Source organism: Lissotriton vulgaris, chromosome 4_1 (assembly GCF_964263255.1).
Source record: "Lissotriton vulgaris chromosome 4_1, aLisVul1.2, whole genome shotgun sequence".
Classification (NCBI taxonomy): domain Eukaryota; kingdom Metazoa; phylum Chordata; class Amphibia; order Caudata; family Salamandridae; genus Lissotriton; species Lissotriton vulgaris.
The window spans coordinates 1,391,220,599-1,391,230,521 of NC_141691.1; the positions used below are offsets into that span (position 1 = coordinate 1,391,220,599).

At 43.3% G+C, this 9,923-nt stretch overlaps 1 pseudogene; it reads left to right on the top strand.

The window, feature by feature from the left end:
• Positions 1–4,169: 4,169 nt before the first annotated feature.
• On the top strand, positions 4,170–5,082 carry LOC147724031 (cytochrome c1, heme protein, mitochondrial pseudogene; annotated as a pseudogene).
• The last annotated feature ends 4,841 nt before the right edge of the window (positions 5,083–9,923 follow it).

A 9,923-nucleotide genomic window follows, 5' to 3' on the forward strand; every position in this document is an offset into this window, starting at 1 on the left:
AAATTTGGGACTGACATTGATTTAACAGGTAATTAAGAATGTAAAGGTTACACATTGTCCAGTGTAATCCAAAGGCATAGCAATGGAGGAACAAAGTAAGTTTTCTTCAACCAAAGATAGAAAGCACACAGTCTGTGCTGGAGAGGCAAAGATGGAGGCACCGGCAGATCAGATGAATCCTAAGAAAAGTAATAAAATTCGATGAAGTAGCAAGAGGCAAACCAATCTATTTATGGCAGCTCTGCAGGTTGCTGAGAAGTGGGTGATGACTCGATCTGTGGTACATTGATGTAAACAGCATTTGTGTCAGGATTCCAAATTGAAATCAGTGCTTCTGTACAAGTCAATTGTATAGTAGGTGTTGTTGTAACAGGTAGAAGGGATTCTCCATTGTTGTTTACTGTCCTCAGCCAGGGAGTGTAAACATCATCACTGAGTGCAGCTTCCATGAGGATTTCCTGTACGGTACTAAGAGCAGGCAGGTAACTACCCAGGACCCCATGCAGCCTACTGTTGAGAATCAGCCACATAATGCGGTTTGACCAGATCAATTGAGACAAATCTCTTGTTCTTGCAACCAGCGAGGAGTGGGAGAAGTACAGTTCTTGTACCGTTAACAGCCAGGACAGGTGCAGGCTCTATGTAGGATGGCTCAAAATCTTTCTTGCCCACAATTTTCTCCCTGACCAGGTACCCAATTCTGGGAATCCAAACAGGAGTCGCTAGTGCTAACTTCACTTCGTCGGTGCATTTTACTTGGACATTGCTTTGGGCGTCCCAGAACCTGTTCAGTTCCTGTAAAACACCCAAATGTTTGTTTATATCAAATGATGTTTCCGCCGCCACTGTGCTGAGGCTGTTGAGGTCTGGGACCCACATCTTAACCCTAAACAGGATCTCATAGGGAGTCAGACCACCCAGGGATTTTCTAGACAGAATGCTCAACGTCCTCTGGACCCCATGTAGGTGATGGCCCCTCCTGCGACCTGAGCCTAGTACCCTTGCTGTTAAAGAATTCTTTAGGTCCCGGGGTTTTTCTTCTCCACTACCAAATTTCTCTCAAGATGGTATGGTGAGGAATAACTCATGGTCACACCCAAACATTCCATGGCATCTTTGTAAGCCCTGGAGGCAAACGCCAGACTGACGTCGGAATGAAATGTGCCAACTGTGTATGTTTCGATAGAGAATTGCAGATCTTTTATAACAGTTCAGGCATCAGCCGACTGCTGTGGCCAGAACCATAGGAATCGAGAGCAGGAATCCACTGCCACCAAGATGTAGTTGTAAGCCCATCTGATGTTAAGGGGCCACAGTGATCCAAATTAACACAAGTGAGAGGCTTGTTTAAAATGAGTTAATGTGTCTGTGGTGGGAGTGCTACGGTGGAACCCTTCATCAGCTGGAAGATGTATCTTCTAAGGACAACGTACTTGATTCTGTTTATAGAGACCTGGCCATCAATAACATTGCTGCAGTAGTGAAATGATAGCTGCCACCCCTGTGTGAGCAGATGCAAGACCCTCATGTGCTGCCAGGATTAAACCTAATCTGGGGTCTGAATTTGGTTTTATTCTATCCCCCACTCCGGGAATAGGAGCAAACAGTATGTTTTGCACACTTAACTTGTAGGAGTGCTTGAGTGGAAAGCCTTTTGGCAGATGGGTGACATTGCGCGCAGCACTGACAGCCACCATGATGTCTCTATCTATTTTTGTACTTGAATGTGTTATTGCAGCAACAACAACAGTTGGCACTGTTGCTTTTGTGGCTTCATCAGCCATGGAATTCCCTGCAACTTGTATGCCTATATGTTGGTGACTCAATGTATGTATTACATGAGGCTGTGGCAAGCACTTTTCAGCTCTGCCACTTGTTCCCAAAGCATCTTGTGCTTAACTGTGTATCTTTTAGAGTCTCTAAATCCATTCTGGCTCCAGTAGTGTAAGTATTCATTATAAGACTGGACACAATAATACAAATCACACACAGTTAGTGTGGGGAATCCACAATCCTTATTCTCAAGTACCAGAACTAAAGCTCTAAATTCAGCCAACTGCACGGTGCAGACACCAAGTGACTGCATGCAGGTTTTATCAGAGTGGAATTCTCCATCCAGAATGCAACCTTTTACGGCAGCGCACGCTGCCAAGTATCGGTGCTTTGCCCCTACAGCAGGCTGGGCAGAACCATCAGTATAGATGATATAGTCATATTGATGTAGAGGCATTACTTTATTAGGCAGAGGATATTCATATTCGTATTGCGGAAAATCCTGTATTTGTAGTGTAGAGTCAAATCTATAGACTACATCTCTTGCAGTAAGGGAGCTGGACCATTGTATCCATTCTGGATGTAACGCTTTAAAGTTTTAAGGGCTGACCCTTGTGACAGCCTCTAAGGTCAGTGCCAGGGTCACAGCAAATATTCGTTTCCACTCAGCCAATGCTCGCTCCCTCATCACAGCAGTCTGTTCCGCTGTCAGTATTTTTTCCGTTGTCGGTGCAAAACGCATTTCAGCATTAGCATATAAATGCGATGTATATGCGATCAGTACTGTGTCACCTTCATTGAATGTAACATATGCATAACCTGATGCCCCCGTAATTGTACGGATCAACAGGTTTGTTGTGTTTACAAGTGTGTAAGTGTTTTGAAGCTAGCATGTCAGATTGTACTGAACTTATGTGTGTGTTCAATGGTCCAGTATGTGATTGAACAGTATAGTAATGAGGCTGAACCAATGTTGATGTAAGTAGGTTTATTATCATGGCTACACAGCAGACAGATACTTCACAGCCAGCTCCCATCCAGCTCCAACCACCCTCCTTGCTTTGAATACAAACATTCCACCACAGAATACAGCTACTTTACAACGCTAGAATCTCTAGGCTCGAATTCAGGAGAAGAGATCTCTATTCAGTGCTAAACATGAACTCTACATATCCTCCTTCAACAACAATAAAACACATTTTTATAAAATAAATATTTACAAGCATGTTCACCTAGGTCGTATCAATATTCTACACAGTCCTATATGCAATATCTACTGGGGATAACTCTGGTTCTGGAGCTTCTCTTTACAAAAAGCTCTCTGGAGTCACCCATGCCTTCAGTTTCCATATTACCTGCATTTTCCGCTCTGTGGTTAAGCATGACACTCTTGTAATTTTCCTTCCTCTTCACCTTGACAATTTTGTTAACATTCCACCATTTTTCTCCTTCAACTTGGACAGCATTTTTTCTGACCATTATCACAGTGGTCAGTGCACCACACTTGTCCAAGCCTTTTTTTACATGAACATGTGATTTAACCCAGGTTACATCACCCCCACCTACTGGAACGGTTTAAACTCTTTTCTTTGATCAAACTAACGCTTTTATTTAGTTTGGGCGTTTAACACATTCCCTTTCACACTGTCCATAAGACTCATCACATCAAACTCTGACTTGATCCACTTATTCATCCATCCTGGTTTAAAACTTGTATTGGCTCGCCTTCCCCTCAACAATTCAAAAGGAGAAATCTTTGTAGTGGAGTGTGGCGTAGTTATATAAAACCACAACATGCCATCCAAGACTTTGCCCACATCATGGATCTCTGACTTTGCCCACCTGATACATTCACTCACCACTCTGTTCATTCGTTCAACTAGACCATGTGCTTGTGGCTGATAAAGGGAACTCCTCAAGGGCTTTATGTTGCAAGAATCCAGAAAATATTTAAACTCTCCGTTCACAAATTGGGTCCCATTGTCGGAAACCAACTCTTTCGGGAACCCATCTCTCATGCATACCTCCTTGAGAATCAACACCAAGCTGGACGCACTAGGCTCCTTGACCATCTTTATTTCTGGCCACTTGGATGCATAATCAATCAGAACAAAAATATACTGGGAACCCCAGGTAGAGATTCATCCAATTCTCCTCCGAGCCAAGACTAAGTTCAGGTATCTCTAAAGCAGCTACGAAACAATCCTTAGTGTCTTCTTCACATACTCATGAAAATTCTGACGATCACCATCGTCTCTTCTCAAGGGAAACCGGGACAAAAAATCAGCCCTGCCATTTCTACCACCTGGAATATGCACTACATCAAATTGATATTGCATTAATTGAGACACCATTCTCAATATCCTAGGTGTACAGCATTTGTTAGAAAGCCAAAGATGAGGGTGGTGGCGGTCAGCCTAGCTGCGCGGAGCTCGGTGCATAGGGTCACTGAGGGCGAGGTGGCCTGGTCTTCGCAGCCCCGGGCTTCCATGTCATTTTCCAGTCTGTCCAGAGGCCGAAAGGTGGCCCTGTTCACGCTGGGCGTGCTTGTTGCTGGAGGAGCTGGCTTAGCCCTGGCTCTACACAGATCGTTAAAAGCCAGTGATTTAGAGCTGCATCCTCCAAAGTATCCTTGGAGCCACAACGGTCCTTTTTTTCTGCCTTGGATCACAGCAGTGTTCGTCGTAGTTATCAGGTATACAAACAGGTGTGTGCTGCCTGACACAGCATGGAATAAGTGGCCTTCCGAAATCTGGTGGAAGTCAGTCACACAGAAGCGGAAGCAAAGGCTTAAGCAGAGGAGTGTGAAGTGATAGACGACCCTGATGAAAATGGAGATAGGTTTACCCGGCCAAGCTGTCTGATTACTTCTCCAAGCTATATCCTAATGCGTAGGCATCCCGGACAGCGAACAATGGTGCATTGCCCCCTGATCTAAGTTACATTGTCAATGCTAGGCACGGTGGTGAGGATTGCGTCTTCTCTCTTTTGACTGGCTACTGTGATGCTCCCACAGGGGTCACCCAAAAAAATGGCTTGTATTACAACCCCTAATTTGCTGGCCAGGCTATTGGCATAGCACCGCCTATTTACAATGAGATTCTGGAGTTTGGTGATGGCACTACAGCTACCATGTCTCAGGTCGCTAAGGTTGTATGCATATTCCTTAGGTGGGCAGCTGAGCCAGAACATGACCAGCGCAAGCGCATGAGACTGAAGGTGCAATCCTTATTTCCAAGGAGTACTATTTGAAGAGACAAGTGGTCCGTATTGAAGAGCAGGAAGATTGAATATAGGCCGCCTAAGTAAAACGCCCAAAGCACTCCACCTCAGCACGCAAATGCTTCATTATTTGGCGCCATATGCAGTTGGTTACAACGCGGTGGTGCAGATGCCTATATAAAGCCTTTCATCTCCATCTAAATCCCTGAGAAGGAGCCCGCAGAGTCACAAGGAACTTATATCTGTTAATATTATTATTGTTCATGACTCTGCTGTTTTTCGTCTATTACTTGTCATCCTCACTGATGTTGTCTACAAAACCCAAGCATCACCTGGCTTTCAACAGAAGGGACTTGGGAGGAGGAGAGAACGTGGGGTCAAAGACAAATTGATTGTGTTCTTCTTTTGATTCTCATAAGAGGGAGGCAAATAAATTCAAACAGTGTATTTAAAAAAAAAATAAAAGAAATGCAGCAAATTTAAAAGCACGAACATGAGCTTTCAGATGATCCTGGATCCTGAAACACACGTTATGCTTTTAAACTTGCTGAAATGCCCATAGGGATAAAAGCACTTCAATAGTTAACCCCTTCGGTAGCACAAAGTGCAGGTGCAACTCTAGTTCACTGGAAGGGCTGGGATAAGGTGGTCAGTGGTTGGTTATTGGGCACCTCTCTTTTGACACACAAGCACTCCTTCATTATTTCCAAGCACATCTGTGAGCACGACTAGCGGCCTGCTCCCCATAGCACAGCAACTAACTCCTACACAGCAAAGCGAGATAAGTGGAGTACAAAGCTGAGAAATAGTTTTAACTACCTGTTTACACACAAGTCTGCAGAACATGATTGGTGCACTGGCCTCCTTAGCACAGCGGCTAACTCATGCACAGCAGCTATCCCATGCACTGCATAGCAGAGTGCGGTAGGTGCAGCGAAAGGCCGGAGCACTATTTTCCACTACCTCTGTTTCCACACAAGCCTACAGAGCACTATTAGCACCCTGGTCCCATTAGCACAGCAGCTAAAACCTGTACAGCAACTCACCACTGCACAGCAGTGCGAGAGAGGTACAATGCAAGACCGAGCACTAGTTTTCACCACCTGCTTATCCACACAAGTCCACTGAGCACAACTAGTGCCCTTCTCTCTTTAGCACAGCAGATAAACTCTGCACAAAAGCTATACCCTGCTCAGCAGCTAACCCTTTCACACTAGAGCGAGGCAAGTGTAACGCAAGACCGAGCCCTAGTTTTCATTACCTCTGTTTCCCAAAAAGTCTGCAGAGCATGACTGGTGCCCTAGTTCTTTTAGAACAGCAGCTAACCTCTGCATAGCAGCTAAACTCTGCATAGCAGGGTGAGGCAGGTGCAGCACAAGGCTAGGGCATTAGTTTCCACACAAACACCCCATGTATTTCCACACAAGTTTGGGTCTAGTTGCTCCCCTGATAACAGCGTCCGTCATTGGCTGCATTTAACATAAATTCTTTCTAAAGGCAAACTATCAGCCCTGCATTTAGAAAAGAAATGCAGCAAGTTTTATATAGTGCTAACTCAACCCAAAGGTATTGGAGCGATTTACATGATTTATTTCATTATTTGTATTCATGGGGAGATTAATTGATTTGCAGAGGATCACAGGATGTTAATCTGACCCGAGACTCAAAACTCACCCCCTAAGTCAGTATCTCGAGCATTAAGCCACAACCTCTATCACAAGATCAGAAGCATTATCAATATTATATATAACTTCATGCCACAAACAACCGTTGACAACACTAATAGTCCTGGCTTTTTGTAGGTGTAATGTTGCTTGTATTAAATATCTGATGCAATGACAGAAGAAGCCAAATATCAGTCGGGTGGCACACTATGCTAAGCACAGATTTTTAGCTTAATTGCTTTTAAGCCACGCCCTTAATTGCATCGGTCATGCCCCTTTGAGAGACACCCAGTTTTTTCATCCCACTTAAAGCCATGGTCTACAAGAGCGGTCGGGTTGTTGGCGCACATAGCCGTGGCTGCAGCGCACAGAGACCTTACTCTGCCGCACCCAGAGGGAAAAAATTAGAGGGAACATTGCTAATGATATGTCTTCGGTTCACAGCAAAAAAACTTCTACCCCACACATAGGGACAAAACTTTCCCACTGTCCACAGACAAGCCAAAATACTGTAATTCAGCATCCCTAAGAACCCTTAAAGCAAACGCACCAGTGTTCTCTCCCTCTCGCAAATCTTGGGTCGAAACTGCACCCAGTCCGACCTGACTTGCATCAACAGTTATGCAACAAGAAAAGTATGGATGATAGGGTTTGAGAGCCTTACTTTCACTTAAACACAACTTGACTTGATGAAAAGCAGAGACACACGCAGTGGACCACTCAAATTTTATACCTTTTCTGAGCAAATTACTGATGGGGCTCACTATGGTGGTAAAATTTGGAATGAAATGTGAGTAATACTCACAAAGTCCAAATAACGACTTCACTTCTGTCTTGTCAACAGGTGTGGCAGCCCCAACAATAGCATCAACAAGTCTTTTTCTGGGTATGATATCTTCTTTGGAGATGAGATGACCCATATATTCCTCCTCTTCACACAAAAACCTACACTTCTCAGTTTTTTGCTCGACCCCATGTTTCTAAAAAATTTCCAAGACCCTGCACAGAATAGTGTCATGTGACTGAACATCCTTGGCGTGAATCAAGACATCGTCTTGAAAGACCAACACCCCTTCCACCGCACCTAACAAAGTCTGCATTACTTTTTGAAATACGGATGCGGCAGATACCAGACCGAACGTCATCTGCTTGTACTGAAATGTACCTAAAGGGGAAACAAAAGCTGTCAAGGCACGTTGATCGGGGTGTAATTCAATTTGATGATAAACGTTGACTATATCCAGCTTTGAAAAATATTTATATCCCCTGACACGCTAACAAATTGCAAATCTTGGGTAGGGCAGTCCACCCAGATTTTTTGATTTAGTGACCTCAAGTCGACGCACACACGTAACTTACCCTACCTCTTGCGTGCTACCACTAAGGGAGACAACCACAAAGAAGAAACTGCAGGTTCGATAATCCCTTTATTACACAAGGATCTGAGGGGCACATGCATCAATCATTTTACCAGCCGCAAATGGAGACCGGTAAAATGTAATTGCGATGCATCAAACAAAATGCATTCGCAAATCAGGTAATCACATTTTTTTGCTATTACCTAAATTGCGAATGCATGTAGGGAAATGCAAATTGCGATTCGCTAAATGCGTGTAATATGCATTCACAAATTGCGTTTTCACAATTTGAAATCGCAAATTACCATCAACTTCAAGTTGATGGTAATTTGCAATTCCTTAGAAAAATGCATAAAATTGCCTTTTTCTAAGTGCCATGTGGTGCACACACACATGCCCCCGTGGTTTCTAGAAGTAGTAGATAGCTTGAAGGTAGATGCACGAGTAGAGTTTCAGATGTTGTCGTGTAGCCAACTCGTCGCCATAATTTGTAGTAATGAAGTTGAACTGATGTTGATTTAAGTAGGTTTATTATCAAGGCTACACGGCACACAGGTACTTCACAGCCAGCTCCCATCCAGCTCCAATCGCCCACCGTGCATTGAATACAAACATTCCACTACAGAATACAACTACTTAACAACTCTAGAATCTCTAGGAAAGAATTCAGGAATAGCTGATTCGGGTGATAGAATGGTTTAATCTGTTCTGCGTAATATTGAACATAAGTTCTGCCAAAATGTATGAATCCCATTATGATTGTAATCTCTTTAGCGTAGTTGGAGGTTGTAGTAGTGCATATATCTCTAAGAAGTGTGTTGCAATGCTTTTGCCTTCACTTGGCAGCTCGTATCCCAGAAACAGGATATTGAGCTAGGCAATCTTTAATTTTTTTTTAATTAAATTTGTAGCCGATGTGAGCAAATCCCTTAATTTTGCAGATGACTTTTGTCAAGAGTACTGAAAGGTCACCATCCATCGAGCTAAAAAGAGCCTGGGGTTATTCTTATACCCATAGGTAATTGACAGAAGTGCAGTTGAGAACCCAGCATTGAAAATGCTACCAAATATCTGCTTTTAGGGACTATATATTTTGTATGAAAAATAACTTCAAGATATCTGGAGTGGTTTTATATTTTTCACGCACTGCATTATGCACATTTTCAATATCAAATGTACGAGTAGATGTGCTTAATTGTCTGTAGTCTAATGCTAGATGATATGTAGGTTCTGGTTTCATTACTGGAAACAAGGGATTATTCATTGGAGAGGTGCAACTTTCTATTACACCCTGGTTTTCACGTTGTTGGAGAATTTCCCTAACTTGTTTTTAGGCAAATTTTTAATAGGGTATTGTCTTTGAGGTTGTGGGGTCGACCTTAATGGTATTTCATGATAAGGGAAACCGTCATCCCATTACACATGGTTGCAGTATGATGCAGGAGCTTTCACTAATTCTCACTCCTTGGCGTATGAATGTTTTATGTGTTTTGGAACGAAATCAGAGCAGGCAAGACAGATTACTGTTTCTCCGTTTGGGCAGTCCATGATGAACTCTGGTGGCCAATCTTTTTTTGTCAGAAGAATGTCAAAGTTGAATGATAAGTTCTTCCAAAAGAGAAATGTGATGGGTCGTTGTATATCCCCCTCTATCTGGAGTTGCATTTCGTATAGGCGATGCAGAACATTCACTGTGCACCTGGATATAGTCACTCAGCGCTACTGCCGCCAGACAATCTGGTGAACTATCATGACCTCTGCCACTCTTTATAGCATGGTCAGAGCCCACTTCCCATTCAGAAGCAGTGTCCTCAATATCCGTGACATGCTTGACTTTCAGTCACGCTACCTTCTTTTTTTCGAATTGAGGTTTAAGTGATTTGGGTTCTTCTTCCTGTTTAATTAT